We start from the raw sequence: 20,395 nt of genomic DNA on the forward strand, positions 1-20,395 counted from the left end.
AAATAGATTTAAAGCCCATGCCACAATTTCTTGGGCACATTAACCAGGACCACCCTTGCTTATGTGATAAATAGCAACAAAAAGAAGTGTCAAAAAAGAGGAACACAAGCCCCCCCCAGAAAAAGTGTCACTAAAATCTCCCCAAGAAAATACTAGCTTGTGTAGAATATTACTCATCTTAGTTTTCACTGTACCATCAAAAGAGATTTGCATCACAGGGCACAAGGCAGGTGTAGTGAATTTGCATGGCCAGGTTTTCGTAATGGGGGCGGGAATACAGGGCAGCATCTGTGAGAAGCTGCCAGAAGCTTCCTCCACGTCCAGCAGGGACAACGCCAGCTGGCTGCAAGATGGACGTGCCACTGGCCAAGACAGGGACAATTAGAAATGGTGGTAATGCCTCCATGATAACATATTTAAGAAAAAAAAAAAAAAAAGTTATTGCACAGATATAGCTGTGGCCAGAGAAGAGGGGAGTAAGAATATGTGAAAGGAACAACTCTGTAGACACCAAGGTGAGCAGAAAAGGAAGGGCAGGAGCTGAGATTCCTCTGCAGCCTGTGGAACAGACCATGGTATAGCAGCTGAGCCCCTGCAGGTCATGGAGGACTATGAGGATGCAGAGATTTGCCTGCAGTCCCTGAAGGACAGCCACGCTGGAGCACTGGAAGCCTGAGGGGAGGCTTTGAACCTGTGTTGGAGCAAGCTCCTGGCAGAGACCCACAGACCTATGGAAAGAAGAGCCCACACTGGATCAGGTTTCCTGGTAGTAATTGTGACGCTGTGGGGGACCCAGGGCAGAGCAGCCTGTGTCTGAGGGACTGCACCCCATGGACTTGCATTGCAGCAGTTCATGGAGAATGGTTGCCCACAGGATAAATTCATGTTGGAATTCATGAAGAACTATATCCCACGGGAGGGACCCCACGCTGGAGCAGCAGAAAGATTCCTCTCCCTGAGCTGAGGCAGAAACCACGTGTCATGAAGTGACTATGACCCTTATTCCCTGTCTCCATGCACTTCTTGGGGGAGGAGGGAGAGATGGGAAGAAAGGTGGGATGCGAGAATGTCACATTCACATTTTCTGAAAAATCCCTTCGCCCAGGATTTTTCTCCTAGGAAGCTGAGAAGCCTCAGAGAAAAGGAAAACAATAATTGTCTGATTTGCTTCTCCTGTATTTTGCTCCTTTGGAATGTGTTTGGAGATTGTTTAGCAAAAGGTGGTGGTTTCATTGGTTTCATGTGAATTGTTCTGACTCAATGGCCAATCAGGGTCAAGCTGTGTCGATGCTCTGGAAAGAGTCACAAGTTTTCATTATTACCTTTTTAGCCTTCTGTGAGTATCCTTTCTGTATTCATTAGTATATTTTAGTTTAGTATTCTTTAATATAATATAGTATCATAAAATAATAAATTAGCCTTCTGAGAACATGGAGTCAGATTCATCGTTCCTTCCTTCCTCCATCTGGGGGCAATCCAAATACAATAGGAGAAGGGTGGGTTTTAGGTCTTATTTTACTTCTCATTCTCCTGCTCTGATTTTGTTAGTAATAAATTCAATTAACATCTCTAATTCAGGTCTGTTTTGCCCATGATGGTGTTTGGTGAGTGATTTTTCCTAGTTCTTATCTCAATCTATAAGCCCTCAGTTACAGTTCTTTCCCCAGCTCCACTTAGAAAGGGGACTGATAGAGAAGCTTTGCTGGGTTTCCAGCATTCAGGCAGGGTGAACCCTCTGCAGCAGGGAAACTCCAGCTCTGTTTCAATAGTTACTTTAGAAGTTCATGATCTTCCTCTGGTTTGTGATGCCTTTAGACCCATTTGGCAACCATTTAGGTCTCATTTTTAAAACTTTTTTTAAAAAGTTCTAAAAGTTTTACCAAAGAAAAGTTTTAGGAAGTAATATCTGAAGAAGACTGAGCAACTTTCTTCACATCATCAAAATCAAATCAGTTTAACTCTGTGGGTCTAAAGGAGTGAGATATGGATGCAGTCTTTTATTCCAGAGAAAGAATTCCAACATAGAAACATCAAAACTTCGCATTTTAACAAGTTTGTTTTAAATCAAGAGTGTACCTGAGGGCTTGTCCTTTCTGGGCTGTCCAACACGTTGCAGTATTTCACCCTTAAAAACATTTTCTATTGAATTTGTGATTAACCCTAGAACTTTCATACAGTGACTCTCTAAGTCATCTAAATAGTGAAAGGATGACTATCCTTTTTTTCCACAAGTGTTCTTTTTGAGATAGAGTGGCCATGGGCCTGTCAGAGGGGACTCTCTTTAATAGTGATCTTTAGTCATTTAGCAAGACACTTGAAAATCAGTACTGCTTTAAAAACCCCAACAAGCTGTGTTTAATGTTAATGATGAATATTAACAGGATTTCTTTCAGTAATTCCTCCCACATAAAAATTTCTAAAATTCAATTAGCTGTACTTGAAGAACACAACTTTCTCAAAAGAACTTGCTTGTCTTATGTAGGACCATGTGAACTATTTTGCCACAAAGAATTGCTTTTCACAAGTCTGCTCTGAGCTGCAGATTCATTTATAGACTTCAGAAAATAAAAAAGATGCTTTCCACTTGTGTGAAACTTTCTACCTGAGGCTCAGAAAGTACTTCCTGATACTTTTATTTCACAAGCTTTGCAATACAGAATAACATTGTTATGATTTACAGATGGAGAAATTTAGGGAAAAAAATCTTTGATAATTTATAAGCTAGAAGTCCTTAGCAGAATACACACTGGATGATGGAGTAAATTATTAAAAAACATATAAGCTAGGACCATGCAAGTTAATTTCCATGTAGTTATTAACAAAACTTACAGGTTTTTTATGTTTGTCAGGAAAATTTAGACATGTCTTTGAGCATACAAAAAGAATACTTGTCTGATACATCCTGGACCCAGTGTCGCAGCTAATAGTACGAAACATTTCTCTCTTCATGTTCCCAGAAGTGAGAGCAGGGTCCCAGGAGGGCCAGTGGGCATCTGCTGGGAGTTCCCACTTGCTTTAGATCCAAGAAATCTCTGGCTAGTGTATTGGTTGCTTTGTTGCTCAATGTTGTCAAGCAACAATAGCCTTATTGTTTAGAGCGTGATGTGGTCAAGTTTTGGCCTTAATAAATAAGCATAGGACGAAAACATATCTCAGGCTGCATTTTCATTCATATTCAGAGGATTGCATGATGAGCCAGAGTGGATCAGAGCAGGCTAACACGTGACATAATCCAGACAACTTGTCTAGTTGCATGGCTTTAAGTGTAAGTTTGGACATTATTTTGAAACACATGTGTCCTAGATCTATGGATTAACAGATTGTGAAATGTTTGTTTTTTTTTTTTTTTTTTTATTTTGCCTCAAGAAAGAGAAATACTGCTGTGAAGGCATGCCAAAGGAGGGAACTTTGTGCTAATGTAAGATTTCAAACATGTTGGTGTCTATTCTGGAAAATTCCAATGAAGTCAATAACATTATTCTGCTTTCATACTATATAATTGAGTCCAATGTTATTCTTAAATTTATCTGGTATGTCCCGAAACAAAAGAAAGCTTAAAATATTTGGCAGTGTTCTTTAAGAGTAGTACTGCAATGTATTTTCCCTAATACAGAAAGGACTAATTCACATGCAATGCATCAGCACACTATATTTCACATTCTCACTCAGAAATATACACATGTACTCACTCTCACAAGAGTATACAGTAGCTGCAGTCAGATTTATGTCTCTGTGGAGCAATTTAAAAGAGTGTGATCCAGAAACTAAGCTGAACATTAAGCCTGGAGGAGCTGTTAAGCAACAAGGCTTTGCTGATTAAAACATGAACTTTATTTTAGTTTATTTAATCCATTTTGCATTCGGGTGTTTTATGTTAATTAATTCTTATGCAGTTTTTATTAAATTTACTTTAGGCCCTAAATGAATATTTCAAGTTGCTATTGATAATTGTTTATTGACTATGGAACCCACATTGAATGTATTGCCACGTTTAATTCTCAACACAATAATGAAAAAGAGGAGTTTCTCTATGGTCAAAGACAAGGATAGAAATTCAGGAGGTATAAATATAAATAGAAATCTGCAGTGTACTCTCTGCATAGGCTGGAAAGCTATAACTTCTTTAGACTGGGATCATGGCTGATTTTTGAAAGAATAGTAAGCCATAACCTTTCAATGCTTGGAAGGAGATACCTTAGAAGACCTTGTTAGAGGATGCTCAAGCCAATAGTAGCCCTCAAAATGAAATAATTTGAAAGACTGCTTTTTACTCTTGGGGAGGATAGGGAGAGTTACCTGGAGAAAAACTTGTATTTCAATCTCCTAATTTGTATTTGGTCAGGGCTGCCTGCATGTTTGAAGTGCTTCAGATTCTCTAATGCCGTACGAAACAGATTCAGTTCTGGTATAAGCAGATACAGTTTGACTGGGAGTTGTACTACAACACTGGGTAATCTTTTGAGTAATAAGTACTATCAGTAATGACATTATTAAAAAACATTACTATCTAAGCTTTGCAGTGCAAAGCAGAGTAGAGAGATGATCTTGTTGTTACAAGACAGAAGTTATGAGTTCGATATCCAATATCCAGGTTTATTTATTTATACACTTACTTAGCAAGCCAGACGTAGTGTCTTCACATTTCAGTAAATGCCCTTTCTGCAAAACTACATAACTTGTTGACATTAATTTTTCTGTTTCTATGTTTAGCACAACCATGACAAGACAATTAAACAGTATTTTGAGACATTAGCAGAGGTTTTTTTGTTTGCCCTGTTGATATCCCCTGAAACAGTCCAAACAGTTTGAGTACTGTTATCTGTTACTATGCTTGCTTTCCCTCAAGTTATTTTTTAATTTTTTTAAAAATGCAAAGCTGGCAAGAGCAGACAATAAAATTCATTTATACACAGGCTAGGAACCTCAAGAAAGTGATGTGCATTAGACCCTTTCACATCTGGAAATTTCTGCAAGGTAGTTCAGCTCTTCAGTGTCTTCTCTCTTAAAGCCACTTAAAGATAGTAACATCTGTTCTAATGGTTTTTGCTGATTGGTATGCCTGATGAACAGGGAATGGGCTGAAATCAGCAGTTTGTTTGTAGGCCAAGCACTGCAAGTAGAAATAAGTCCAGGCAGTCAGCTACTCTAAAAAGAAGCAGGTGAAACAGTCCTCTCCAGGGGCAGAAGGACTTGCAGCCCCAGCAGATGGCTGCTTTACTCACAGGAAGTAGCTCTAATCGGAATGTTTGCAGAAAGATGTGAAGTCAACGAAAACTGGTGCCAGCCACTATGTTAAATGACTGAGGAAATATAATGGCTTTTATCACCTTGCTTCAGTCTTTTTGCTAAAAAAAGAGATGGTGTTCTTTTCTCCCTGCAGAAATTGGTACTGTCCTGTCCACTGACCCTATGACACAAGTGATAACAGTTACCGAGTTCATAAATGTGAGAGATCTTCTGGAGTTATAGATGGATACAACCATGAAAATGCAGGAAGATGAACAGGATTAAAAAAATTTATGGTCTTCTCGAAACAGAAAGGGCAGTATTCTATCTTGGAGATGCTTCATCAACATCTACATTCAGAACAGATCTTTTGGCTAATTTAGAAAATTATGGTAGTGTTACAAAGGCAAGGGGGATTATTTTGTTTTTCATTTTCTGATCACTCTTCAGGAACACATCTGGGAAAAAAATTCTTAGAAAAGCCTGTAATACTTGCTCCATTCTTCCTTATGTCTTCCATTTTAGGGGCTTGCTGAAGTCAAGCCAACAGTTTTCCTTCCCACAGAAATATGAAAAGGATAGCAATGCTATGGGAAGAAACCTCTTCAAGGTAATTTCATACACACTGATTTTTTCTTTTTTTTTTTTTTTTTTTTTTTTTTTTTTTTTTTTTTTTTTTTTTTTTTTTTTTTTTTTTTTTTTTTTTTTTTTTTTTTTTTTTTTTTTTTTTTTTTTTTTTTTTTTTTTCCAGTCAGCTACTGGCTTCTCTCCTGTGTTTCTGGTACACTGGCTGAACATGGATGACTGATGAGATGGATAACCTGAGTCCTATTCCCTCATTAGTGTTACTAACTGCAAGAGGAAAAAATGCTGGTTTGTGCTAAAATCATGTTAATCATTGAAAATTTGTAATTTTTTAAAATTATCTCAAGCTACTAAACTGAGAAATAGGAAAAATGCAATTTGTTTAAATACTACACTCAGTGAAAAATAGTGCTAAAATCCTACTTAACATTATTATCTGATAAGGCTTTATTCATCTGATTATGCTGCACAAAGGCAAAAAATAAACAGCATGTACTTTAGATGCTTCTATTCTCCTGAAGAAAAGGCCTTTGCCATTCAACAATAGGGGTTTAAATGTTTATTTTATGTGTGAGTGTAAATCCTCCCTGGAAAAAGCACTGGGGATGATGGAAGATTATAGGGTGCGATTTACTCACATCCATATCCTGAGAGACAAAATGCCTTGAAATGGTCCTCTGCGTAATCTGATGTAAATTATCATGGAAGTAATAAAAGTAATGAAGAATGTGTAACTTTTCATAAGTAGAAACTGATATTTTGCATATCTGAGAATCTACTGGCAAGAAATTAATGTTTTGATTGCACTGCTGTTTCCAACAAATCATCCAAGGGTGTTTTGTTGGGTTTTTTTTTTTTCTGTTTTTAATGATGCGCACTTTTGCCCCACCCAGTGGCCTTTACCTAAATTGCCATCTCTGCTTGTTTTTGGGAGGCGTTTTCTCCCCTCTGCCACAGTCTACAGGGTGGATCTGCCACTGAAGCCTGAACAAAAGCAGCATCTGTCCCCTGTTGCTACCCTGAGTATATTAGGCTATCATTATCTGCAATGACACTACCATCTGTAATGTGCTCTGGGGCAAACACAGGCACTGCCAGTAGCTTCAGCACCACAGGCAGATGCTTCATCATGCAAGAAGATACATGAAGCCAAAATATGCTGTACATGAATTCAAGTAGTTGAGAAGAGAGCGAGAAGGAGAGGGAAACAAGGAAATAAATGTTGTTCATCTGTCTCATCAACAAAGACAGAAACAAGGAAGCATAGGCTAGGTCAGGTACATTACTCAGTCTAAATAAATAACAGGTATAAAAAAAGAGACTCATTTTATTGCACTAGGAAAGAGCCTATAACTTTTGATGGACTTTTATGTCTTCCCTCTTTTCACAAAGAACTTACAAAAAAATTGGTTTCAAATTTAAGTAATAAATCGAAATTATAATGGAGATTTTTCTTCAAAATTCCCGCACTCATCTGTAACAGAAAACAAAACACACCAACATTGGGACAGAAAAGGAAGACACAGAAAGTAGTCTGTTTTTTCTTTTCTTATATATTTGTGATTTTCTTCTCTGTAAATCTCAGAACGTTTATGTAGATCTCCGTCGTCTTCTCTCTGAACCAATGTCTCTTTCATCAAGTTCTCAAGGAAACTACTCTCTCCCTGGACCTCACTGCCACATGCAAAGGCACAAGTGCTAGACAGAAAAATAAATCTTTTCAAAAGCCACAAGCATTCTGGCCAATCCTCTTTTGTACTTTCTTTAAAGTTTGGAAAGCAAAATCCTGTATTGGAACCAATCTTTTGATTTGTCTGCCTGCAAGACATGCATTCAAAGAACACAGTTCTCTTTTTACCATAAACAAGATGATTACTGAATATGTGCATTGTATGTCTATTACAACACTTGCTGGATCTCTTTGCCAAGACTTGACTTTCAGCATCATCTGTCTTGTATTCACACAGCAAAAGAGGCCCACTATCAATAAAAAATGCACTTTCCTTCCAGAATGAAATACCTCTACAACAGCTACTTCAGTACTCTGCCAACATGTTAACAACATCGATTTCCAGAAGTCCCCTAATACATGGGGAGCATCAGATCTGCATTTTGGTATCACTTTGTTCCTGCCTCTCTGTCTCCCTTCCCCCACGTGTGGTCTCGGGAATTTACTCTGGACATTCCAGAAATGGACTGCATTGCTGCAGGCAAAAATCCATCTCCTGAAATATGCAAAATGCACACGCTCTTACATGACCGTACACAGCTCATATATAAATCAGCAATGTTTTCCCCACTATCTCATCTGCTCTATTAAAAAAAAAAAAAATTAAAAAAAAATTAGTCATTAAGGCCTGTATTATTTTCACAGAAGTAGAGCAAACTATTTTCTATTTACATGTTGAATTAACAAGCTTTAAGGACAGTTAGGTACAGAAGAGAGAACTGTAACAATTCAGTGTTAAGCAAAAAAAACCCTTGAAGGATTCTGGCTTCCTAATGCACAAATTGTTGTACGTCACCCTCCAGTCACTCCTTTATTGAACCACAAGGACACCGTCTCGTTGCAGGAGGGAAGGCATGAAATGTTACCTTTGTATGAGGTGGTCCAGTGCTGCCTCTATCAAGATTAAGTAGGTCATTTATAAGAGCCCAAGCACACACACCGGATTTTGCAGTAGGAGTTTTGGAGTTTAACAGACAAGCAGCCATCCAGGCAGCAGCAGTGATCACATTGTGTATGACACAATATTTTTCTCAGAGACTCTGCTTCCAAATAAGAACAAAGTATCTTTAACATGTCTAGAGGGAAAATGGTGCTTTCACTATGTTTTTTTCATATGGTAAAGGTTCTGCAGGTACTCTACGCATCATCACAAGAAATCTATTTTCTGGGCATTTTTATGGAATGCTAGAGCATTCCATATATTGTTGCTTCTTTTCTAAAAGGACCCTAAGTAAGTAAAAATACAGTCCCAAAGAGTTAAACCAATTGAAGCTATTCTAAACTTGCCACATTTGTCTAGGGGAAGTTTCAGGGGGGTTGTCAGTTTTAATTAGAAATGGTAAATGATTGTGCACAATGCAGCAGATTATCAGGGCTACTTGTTAAATTATAAAAGGCTGGCTAAGCTTCAGAGTGAAGCTAGTGTCCAAATTAGCAAATCTGATAGTTTGTGCTTACAAAAATAATTGCTTTTTCCTCCTATCTTTTGTAGATTGTGTTCTTTGATGAAAAAAAAAAAAAGCTTATAGATGTCTAGCTAATTTCTGTGAATTAAACCTGTGTTCAAAATAATAAAACCAAGTAAAATTCCATGCCCTTTCATAAGCCTTATCTGTTTATAATATTTTTAATTTTTTATTTTAAATCCATAATACACCCTTTGCTGGAGTATATAGCATTTTTTTGCATCAGAAAGTAATTTATTGTGAATTCCGAAAACAGGTTGAACTGAAAAATAAAAATAAACAAAAATCTATGCCTAAGAGATGCTGTGCATGGATGGAAAGAGAGGGAGGATACCTTTTCTATCAGGACTGTCTATCATGAAAGACAGATATTTCAGCACTTCAGCAGTGAGGCAGAAGCCATGTCTTCCTCTACCAGTGTGGCCTGAAGAAAACTAACCTGGCACTGGACATACACAAAATTGAAACTTGTGCTTCTGCATCCTCCCCCATCATCCTTGGATGATTTTCAGTGTTGTTTAGACTTAACTTGTGAGACAGTTCTGATTTCATACTAAAGTGCTGATTTTCTTTCCTGTAGAGCTAACTCTGGAGACAATACAAAGTCTTGATGAAAGTTAATCCAAAGAAAGATAGGGATGAAATTCTCAAATTATAGAAGTCTCAAATGCTAATCCATGACACACTACTGATTTAATACTACTGGTGGTCATGGAAGATAGTCCTCCTTTTAATCTTCAAACATTACCTTATGCTCAACACAGTTAGGAAAATGCTGTGTAAGAATCAAACTATATTTTCAAGTAAAACAAAATAGATTTCAGGAAAATCTATCAGAGATGTGTGATCTGAAGCTTGACTAGAAGTAGGTCTTAAGATGCTGTAAGCAGTTATAACTATCCGAACTCTTGGATTCATTTTTGTTGTTTATGAAACAAAGGTTTTCCAAGCTGCACAATTGCACGTAGCCTCAAGCTTTATAGATAGTGCACTATTAAAAAAAAAATTAAAGAATTTAACATGCTAACATCCTGCACATCCTTGAAAAGACAAGTGAATCAATGATGCTCTGATTCTGAGAAAAAAAATTCTCAAGGATAAAATGTGAACAGAAGATAAAATCCAATTTCTGTGTATCAAGTCCAGCCTCTCTACTGATTATCTGGGTTGCATTGGCACCTGAAGGGCACAATAAGCTCAAAAATGTACCAAGCATACATCTTCCCTCTTTACAGTCATGTAGTCATCTTCTATCTAGGATATGATCAACAAGCATGTGGTCTACTGAGGTGAAATGATTCCCAGTACATCTCAAGGGGGGCAGAGAAAGGTATGGTGAAGAGATATTTTTAATTTTCTCCCTGTTTTCCACCTTCCCTCCCTCCCTCCTTCCCTCCTTCTCCTACTCTCTCTCTCTCTCATATAGTGTGTTGACTGTCAAAACAGCATATCTGCACTAATATATTCCATCAAGAAATAATCTCTTGCAAAGTACCTTATTAAAGAGTAAACCCTTATAATGATTAATTTCATTAAGCAACATTCTTCCCTGAAGGCTCCTGTTTGTAATGAAATCTTCAGACAATCACTACCTAGGGAAGCAATATATCTGCTAAGAGCATTGCAAAATAATTATCAAATGACAAAATATGACATACCAACCTTTTTAGATGATTGAGTAATAATACTCTAAAGAACACCACCCCACCTCCTCACCCTCCTTTTTTTTGAATCTACATTCAAGCCTTGCCTACTTGCAAGTTTACACTGCATACTGCAAAATGGCCACTAACTTAACTAAAACCTCACAATACCAAAACTCTCTCACTAGATCACGCTGACAACATGCAGAACAAACACAGTGAACATTAGAGAATCCTTAATTTTAAAATACTGCCACACATTGCATATTCCAGAACTGAGTATATTCAGTAGGGATACTTACTTACTGTATCTCTATATGTCACAGTGATTTAATGAAATCCTGAATTTTTTGTTTACAGATTTTACCAAATGTAGGAAATAAGAAAACTGCCCAACACACAAGAAATAGGGTTCTCTTAAAACCATAATTTAGAGACCTGATCAAAGCTCTTTGTGGAATCTCTAATAAGGAGCTTGTTTATACATATTTATTGAATAAAAACATTTAGATGCCAAGACTCAAGAAAAACTTATTTCAAATTAGAATAAGCTTCATTTAGGAGCAAGAGATTAAGTTTACAGTGGACAAAGTGTTTTTTTCTTTTCTCTACACAGACAGCTATTTTGTATTGACAATAAGCTATACTGAAAAGGCCTTGCTCTGAAGGAATAAAGAATATCGGCATTGTGCACACATTCTTGTGCAGAATATTTACATTTGCCTACAAGAGTTTAGACTCCAGTAAATAAGGATTATGCGGTGGATCTACCCTTACAAAGGTTTGCTTACTGTGTGAAAAAGCTAGCTTCCTCTATTGCTCCCTTTATTGCTGATTTTCTTTTCATTTCTCAAGAACTTGGAGATAAAACGTGTTTTGAGCCCTTTTTCGATAAAGTTGCCTCATGTGCACAATTCACCGTGTATCTCAACCTCTGCATTTTGCTAGTTTGTTCTAATTTATTTAAATGTAAGCATCTTTCAGCACAGCTTTGTTCTGTTCTATATTAAAATGATTGCAAAGATATTAAATTTTCAGGATAGTGTATTAGCTCAAACTATAGAATGGGCATTCTAGTAGAAAAAAATCTGACTATTCAGCAATGCAACTCATACTTCTAGTATTCTGCACAGAACAGATGATGTAATCCTAATTTCCCTACTGTTGCAACTATCTGAGCTAGGAGTTGAAGAAAAGGAAGATAAGCAGGAGGGAAGTGTGTCTATCGTGATTTTTTTTCCAATTATCTTGTTTCATGTTTCAAATAAAATTATCAGCTTCAGGAAAGTAATGGTTTTCATTATTTTTTCATGGTTTTGAGAAAACAGGATTCTTTTACTCTTAGTAGATAGCAGTTTTTTAGCATTTAAAAAGTTGCAAAATGTTTGCAATTTACTGTCTATTATATGCAACATAATTTATTCAGTAATTAAAATGCAGTAATTGCCATTATGAGTTCAATATTTGCTCACAATTGTTGCATGTTGGTATCAGAGACAATTTGAAATTGCACTTTCCCTACCATGGGAAGGTATGGCCTCATTCATATCCCACGCAGAGCACTGCATTAACCACCAGTGACACTCTCATTAACTCCTGGATCTTTAGAGCTATATTTGGTATGCTGTGGAGGATCATCTTTCATGCGTACTCTCACCATTCTGTGTAGATACATTCATCTTTTACCTTTCATTTCCCCTTTTTCATCATTTCCAAATGATGGGGCTAAATAGAAGCCATTTCAATGAAGGATACAGTTATCACTCCTTAGCACTGCCTCAAGTACCTGAGATTTTCATGATTTCTGTAACCCTTGGATGGATTCAGAACAGATTTGTTTCCAGGTTCACACTCCTGCCATTACAGCAGGAAGAGTACTTAATTGCTGTAGCAATTTACTTCCTTACTTATAATATACAGCAGAGTATTCCCAGAAAATGGTTAGTATCAAAACTAAAAGTCTTCCGTATTCTGTTTCAGGCACTAGTTTCTGCTTTGAAATCTATCTTGCATATGTTCTGCCCAGGGACTCAGATGTCTGTCAGCTGCTGGTGATGACCACACTCCAGCCCAGGCCGGGCCCCTGGGGTGGGAAGACCCTGGAATAGGCTGGACTTGCAGAACCCACAGCAGCCCCAGGTTCTCTAGCACAGTGGGGCTCTGGGGCTGCTTGGGCAGATCAAAACTGCAGCACAGCAGCATGGGGAAAGAGAAAATGTGGCCTTACAAGCAGGTCTTTTTCCTAGCTTTTGAAGGAAACAGGTAGTTAAAATGACTTTTGTTAAAAGTGTCTGTATTGAGTTTGCATGGCAAGGTTTTGTTAATGGCAGTGGGGTGCTACTACAGTGGTGTCTTCCATGGGAGTTCTGCTAGAAGCTTCCCTAAAGACAGACAGAGCCAATGCCAGCTGGATCCACCACTGGACAAGGCCAAGCCCATCAGCAACGATGGCAGTAACACCTGTGGGGTAACACAGTTAAGGGCAGAGAAAAAAAAAACACTTCAACAGTTCCATTCAGATGGAGGAGTGAGACTATGGGAGAGAAAGACATGAAGGCTGCTGGAGATGGAGTGGGAGGAGGTGCTGTACCTAGAAAATAAATTATCTTGCAGTTCTCTGCACTGAGCATGGAAGGAGAAATCCAGGTCCCAGAATGAGAGTCCTGCTGCAATCTGCAGCACTCCACACCCCAAACCCACTGTGGTTGTGCTCTCCCTGCCCACTCACTCTCCTCTCTGCTCCATTAAATTCAATTTCAGCCTATTAAGCTCAAGAGTCAAGAAAAAGAACTTTAAAGAAAGTTACTTAATATTAATTTGAACTCCAAAGTATTCCAGTAAAGGGGAAAAAAAATCAATGCTGTTAAGATGTGCAATATTTTACATAATAAGGATGGAGGAATATTGAAAAAAAAAGTTCAATATCTTATTCTGAAAACCTGTAAAATCTGTTAAATGAACTGTTTGGTAAATATATTCAAAGCTCTTCTAAACAAGCCCACAAAAATAATGTATTACAGATCTTTTAAAATACTATATACAAAATATGAGAAAATATATTATATTTATAATTTGATGAACAGTATAATGAGACATCAACAGATGTATTGTTCTTCTTGTACATTGAGAGTTATGGTGTATGAATATGGTGTATGAAATCTTATTAGTAATTAGTTATTACTAATAAGATTTCCATGATTGAAGTTTATCTCCTTTTCATACTACTAAGTGCAATTTCACAACTGCTTGTTCCATTTAGGTTGGAAAAGACCTCTTAGATCAAGCTCAGTTGTGATGAATTTAATCCAGTGGACTAGGGCCTTTTTCTGTGTTACAAATCAATGGAAAAACAATCCTCTTCATTATTCTTAAAAGGGAAAGAAAAATGTTTTCCAAAATCATAGTTTTTCCACACTACCTACTCATATAATGGATTAGTTGAGACAGGAACCCCAGCCTACTGGTTCGTTATTTGGTTGGTATTGTACTCTGTAGCACTGGATGTTTGCCAATGTTACCAATAAAGTTGCCTGAGAAGTAGGTTGTTTCCTATGTAAAATATTTGAGTTACAAAATCACTGTACTTTTTTTCCATAATAGTTTCAACTTTTAGCAAACAGATACATTTTCTCCCTGGGAGATGAAAACTCAGTACAGTAAAAAAATAGTCATGTTACATGTTGGCCAAAAGTGCATCAGGGGGAAAAATCTTTGCTAATGAACCAAACCTACTGAGAGTAGTGGCATGAGGCTTCTGAATGCCCATGGGGCATTATTATCAGCAGATGTGAATAAAATGTCTCAGCTGAGTATTTCTGACATTCAGGTGGTTTTGGGTTTGTTGAACAGATGCAATTTTCTGCAGAGGGCAGACACATCTTTCTAATTTTTATTTTAGACAAAATCTATTAAATGTGCCTTGAGAAAGTATTTTCATGAGATATTTGTGCATATGCATGTCTTTCTTATACCCCATACCCTACCACAAAACTAAGAATTATTTCATTACTGTTGGATTTGTTTTGCTTCCTTGCTCTCAGAGAGACAGCATGTTGGAGAGACAGCATCTTTTCAAACACAGTATGCACTTTGATATTAACAAAAATAGTAAGAAAATAGAATAAAAACAAAAATGTAATTGCTTTTGCTGCATGACTGATTGCTTCCACAATACAATTAAGCAGAAGGGAAAAATTACTGCATTTTGTCAGTTAATTCAGAGTGTAGCACACCACCAGTCCTCAGAGAGCTTAATTTCTGCCAAAACGAAAGAAAGTATATTAAAAAGATATCTAATCACCAGTAAAGGTCATTCAAACAATTGTTTCTAAGTATTGGGACCAGCACTGTTTAACATGTTTGTCAGTGACATGAACAGTGCCATAGAGTGCACCCTCAGCAAGTTTGTCACTGACACCAAACTGAGTTTGACATGCTGGAGTAAGGGATGTCATCCAAAGGGACTTTGGCAGACTTGAAGTGGTATATGAGAAATTCATGAGGTTCAACAAGGTTGAGTGCAAGGTCCTACACATGGAATAGGGTAATCTCAAACCCAGATAGAGACTGGGAGGAGAATGACTTGATGGCAGCCCTGAGGAGAAGGACTTGAGGGTGTTGGCTGATGAGGAGCTCAGCATGACCCAGCAATGTGCACTTGCAGCCCAGAATGCCAGTCATGTTCTGGGCCGCATCCAAGTCAGTGGGGACAGCAGGGGAAGGGAGGGGATTCTGCCCCCCTGCTCTGGCCTCATGAGATTGCACCTGGAATGCTGCGTCCAGCTCTGGGCTCCCCAGCGCAGGAAGGACATGGACCTGTTGGAACAAGTCCAGATAAGGACCATGAAGCTGATCACAGGGCTGGAGCACACCTTCCATGAAGACAGGCTGAGATAGTTTGGCTTACTGACTGAGAAGAGACTGCTGCACGGCCTTCTTTTTACCCTTTATCCTTCCAATTCCTGAAAGGAGCCTGCAAGCAATCTGAGAGGAGTTTTATAAGAGCATGTAGTGTTAGGACATGGGGGTATGGCTTTAAACTGAAAGATGGCAGATTTAGCCTAGATATTAGGAAGAAATTCAGTACTGTGTGTGTAGTGTGGCACTGGAACGGGTTGCCCAGAGAAGTTATGGAGGCGCCATCCTTGGAAGTGTTCAAGGTCAGGCTGGGTGGGGTTTTGAGCAAGCTGGTGTAGTGGAAGGTTTCCCTATGCATGGTGGGGATTGGAATTCGAACTAGATGATTTTAAGGTCCCTTCCCACCCAAACCATTGTAAGATTCTATGATTCTGTGAAAAAGATTAAGCTACATCTTCTAAATCAGTGCAAGACCACAAACAGATTGTTTTAAGTAAAGACATCCCTGCTTTGAATTGAAGGGTTTTACTTACAGAAAACAGTTTTTCCTTCAACAGAATTTTTTCCTGCTAACTGAACCATCATTATATAATGCAGCAAAACATTATTTCTTTAATGTTATGGAAGAACAGCTTTGACAGATCTAAATATATAAGAGAAAAAAAATGGTATTGGGTTTATAAAATAGGGAAACTCATCTGTATGAGTAAAAGCATATCTTTTAAAAAGCATGAGGAAAACCATGCACTTCTGCAGGTAAAGTTCCAGCTCTGCAAGGATGAGTGCAGTGGAAAAAGTCTGAGACACTGAGTAGAGCAAATATATAATTACTGCTCGGTTGAAAAAATGTATTTATTTACAATTAATGCAGGCTTTTGAAAGCAATTCCTTTGTATGTTCATTTATTTATCCAATTTACAGTTACTTATAGCAGTCTGGCAGGAGATACTTTAGCAATTGATACTGGCTCACTTCTTCTGTCCTGTATTTCTTTTGATAAAGATAAAACACTAATTCAGCCTCAAAAATGGGCCTGTCTTCTATGTTTCCTGACAATGCAAACATCCCTCCAGTAACTATGTCAGGCTCCAAGACTCTTCTTAATAAGAAAATTACTCATAGCACACTTTATTCTTCAACTATAAAAATAACTAATAATAAGTCAAATTTTTTTTCACCTCTCTCAACTGATTCATTTAGAGACAAATTTTGAAAGTATATCTGCAGTCTGCTGTCTGAGGGTCCTCTTTATCACAGCAAGAGAAGAAAGAATGTTGCAGGACCTAATCATTTCTCCTAAATACATTGTGAGAAAAATAGAACAAGAACAGAAAATGTGTCCAGCTGTCTTCTCTCTGTTCTTTTTTCCTAATTTGTGCTTGTTATCCAAAGTAAAAAATGCCTAAGCTTTGACTGTACCCAAAAAATCACCAAACAAGTAGTTCTGTATAAAATATTGTCTCAGTGACAAAGAATTCCGATGCAGTTGGCAGATAAAAGAACTCCATTATTAAAAATGTGGGGCTTTTTAAAACCAATGATATTGATAAAAGATTTAGCTGATATTCCATACATTTTATTTTGAGAATTTATACAAAGACATCAGTGATTTCTCTCAAAATTTCCAATAAAAAAATTAAGGCAATAATTTCACTATGGTCCAATACCCTGATGAATCAGACAAGAGAAAAAAGTGACTGGATATAAAAAATTATGGAGTGTGATAGCAGCAGACAAGTTGGGTTAGAAACTGAGCAAATAAGATGAAGACATGTTAATTCATAATTATATGTGGATGTATCAATGTAGGAATGAACTACTACACACATATGCACCTGGGGTCAAACTGAGAAAAGCAAATCTATGTAACTGAGCAAGTACAGATAGGTATAGATAAGCCATAGATAGGATAGAAATAGATGGGATGAATAAAGAATGCAGCTTCTTGCAATAAATAACAATGAGAAGTTACCATGAAATAGTATTTTTATCCTTGCATCGTTTTTTCCCCTCCTTGTCAAATAAAATATATATGGAAATATGTTATCTACTTAAAATAATAGCTACTACAAATAACAATGCTTTTAAATATACTGTTGGGAGGTGACTTGGTGAATGTATGTTTTCCATGTAAAAAGGATAAATTAATGCCACAGAACCAGCTTAACAAATATATGTTTTTAACATCAAACTGACTAGCTTCCTAAAACAGAAAAAAACAACAAAAAAACAAGCAAAAAAAAAACCAAAGGAAAACTAGAAAACGAAAGAAAATATAAAATAAAAAATCTTTCTTAAATCTTCCTATTAATTTGGTCATGGTTTTGTTTTATTTTAAATAATTAAAGTCTATTAGCATCTGCATTGTAACCCTGAATAACAGAAATTCCCCACTGAATGCACGTGGAAACATTAAAAATCTGAAAAAAGCCTCACCATTACTGGGATGATTTTTATTATTTCAGCATCTACCCAGGTCTCATCCCTATGGCATTTATATGGTAAATTATCATTAGGCAGAGATGGAAATAAGCTAAGATACACCAGCAGAACATATCAGCAATTTCCACACTGGGACCATGATTTTCTGCCGGATAGAAAAGGCTTAAGAAGACATTTGTACCTACATAGCACACTGGTACTTCAGAGCCCAAACATTCCCAATATGCACACACACAAACCCTCAGCAAAACCAGCAGCTCAGTAAGATTTAGATTTGAATTTTATCTAAGTCTACTACCTTTTGATCAAGAGTTCAAGAGTTTTGGTGTGGATCAGTCACTAAGACTGCTTAAAACAAGCCTGTGCTTTGAAAGGTTTTTCTAGTAGCCAGACATAGGGGAATTCAGTGATTTTTTAAATTTTTTTTTTTTTTTTTGTAACTCTGTATGCATGCATGTCGGTATCCATTCTGATTTTACAAAAAGGACCACATTTTACAATCTGAAAATTAACACAAAACTATTTGCATAACATCTTCACTGCTTGGAGGGTTGGAACACTACAGCAATTAGGTCTATGCTCTATTCACTTGCAATTCAGACTACTACTATAGTTGAGCTAATTTAATGCTTAGTTAAAGGATAAGACTTATTTTTATTTTCCCTTAATGATTAATGCTGTATCAGAAACCATCACATAAAGTATTTTACTTTTAAGCAGGTAGCTATAAAAATATTTTCCACCTATATTTTTAGAGTGAAAGAAACTTTGAAGGATACTAATTTAATCTGTTTAATATGTGACTGTTTTCATCTACAGTATGTGTTTTAATTTGACTGATTTTACACAGCTGTCATTCCACAGCCTATAATCTGTATGCATATGATACAAGCATAACCTTTAATGAACAAGATTCACAGGCAAAAGTTGCTAATATAATGCTAGCATAGCAGCACCTGCCAACACCTCTACAATTAGAAGTCTGTGTCAGCATTTCAATTATAAAGCAACTTCTAATTTAGAGGATCATAACTTGACAGTAAAAATTCTTTCTGTGTTGCAAGTTGACATGCAAGGTCTCAGTTCAAAGCATTTTTATTAATGCAGGTTTAAATTGGTTTAGATATTATGAAGTTATAGAAGACTACAGTGAAAAATGAAAACACACTGTGGATGTTTTTTCATCACCACTGTAGCTCAAAGGCTTTGAAAGGGAAATCCACAAACATTACAGTTGTTTATTTGTAACTAGGATCAGTGACTCATTTTATTTTTTCTATTAAATTAGTAGTAAGATCTAAGTTTTAGAAGTCCAAAGTGTAATGTTTCTTTCTGTTGTTTTGGGCATGCATTCTTATCATTAACATTAACTATAATACGTTAATTGTTTAAAATATTTATTTCTGAGTCCATCAGATCACTGCTAAAGCAGACCATGGCAGTACATGTGTCAACCTATGGAATAGAGGTCTCTCCGTAATGACATATCATTTACTAATAGCATTTCCATGAATTACAAATTTCCCAAGCATGTATTGACACAATTGTTCCAGCTGAGAAATTACCATGTACTGTGTCAATAAGCTACTTATCATAGCTGCCTATTGCTTTGCACTGACACAGTAACTAGTAACTACTGCTCAGACATTGCACTATCTATTGTGGAAAGGAAATAATTTTCAGTTTGTGACAGGGTTAGGATCCACTGAGGAAGATAAATGACAAGGATTTCATTCTGTTCTTAGATGGGTGGCTGTAAGAGGCAAAAATGTCAATAACAACTAGATCATTTTTGTGACCTTGCTGAGAATATTCCCCTCCACCCTATTTCTAGCCCTTTCATGCTGTTTTCAAAGCCCTAGAGGACTGAAAATCATTGTCAGGAGCTTCTAAAGTCCAACAGTTACGTGGAATAGTGTGCAAAGGTTCGCATTGCATTCTTTTGTTGCCTGATAGAAAAGAGCATCTGAGCTTGACAGGGAAAGTAAAGAGAATTACCTCTGAGAAAGGTCAGAATACTCTGGGCAACCTGAGGTGCCAGAGGAGGGGTAGCTTGCAAGCCACAGCAGCAGGGGAAGCTTCCCAGGGGCAGCCAGCAGCCAGCTCATGGGGCCAGAGCTTGATACAGAGCTGCTCTCTGTCTGGGGCACACTTCTACACAAACATGTCCATGCAGCAGAGAACCCACATCTCCCTGCAAACGACTGTGCAGGCAAAAACACAGTTCCTGAAAATGTTTTCCAAGCAACATTTTCCAAGCAACACAAGCAAAGATTGTGTTAAATCTGTGCATTTCACAGCCACATTAGCCCTCTTGTGGGCAGGGCAGCTCTTTCCTTGTTGAGACACAATGCTCCAGGGTTACAAGCAGAGGCAGTGGCTTGCACTGCTGTGCCAGCAGCAAGTCCTGGGGATTTGTAGGTCTCTAAATATGTTATGGTGTCTTG

The 20,395-nt window shown here is 37.4% G+C and overlaps 1 long non-coding RNA gene across 1 annotated transcript in view; it reads left to right on the forward strand.

Annotated features, from left to right (window-relative positions):
• Positions 1 to 5,847: 5,847 nt before the first annotated feature.
• The window catches only part of LOC132076103 (uncharacterized), a 772,278-nt gene continuing 757,730 nt past the window's right edge, over positions 5,848 to 20,395 (forward strand). The window contains exon 1 of the long non-coding RNA XR_009418873.1: positions 5,848 to 5,976. This is a non-coding gene — a long non-coding RNA (uncharacterized LOC132076103). The remainder of the gene's footprint in view (positions 5,977 to 20,395) is intronic.

The sequence above is a fragment of the Ammospiza nelsoni genome, chromosome 1, assembly GCF_027579445.1.
Source record: "Ammospiza nelsoni isolate bAmmNel1 chromosome 1, bAmmNel1.pri, whole genome shotgun sequence".
Classification (NCBI taxonomy): Eukaryota; Metazoa; Chordata; class Aves; order Passeriformes; family Passerellidae; genus Ammospiza; species Ammospiza nelsoni.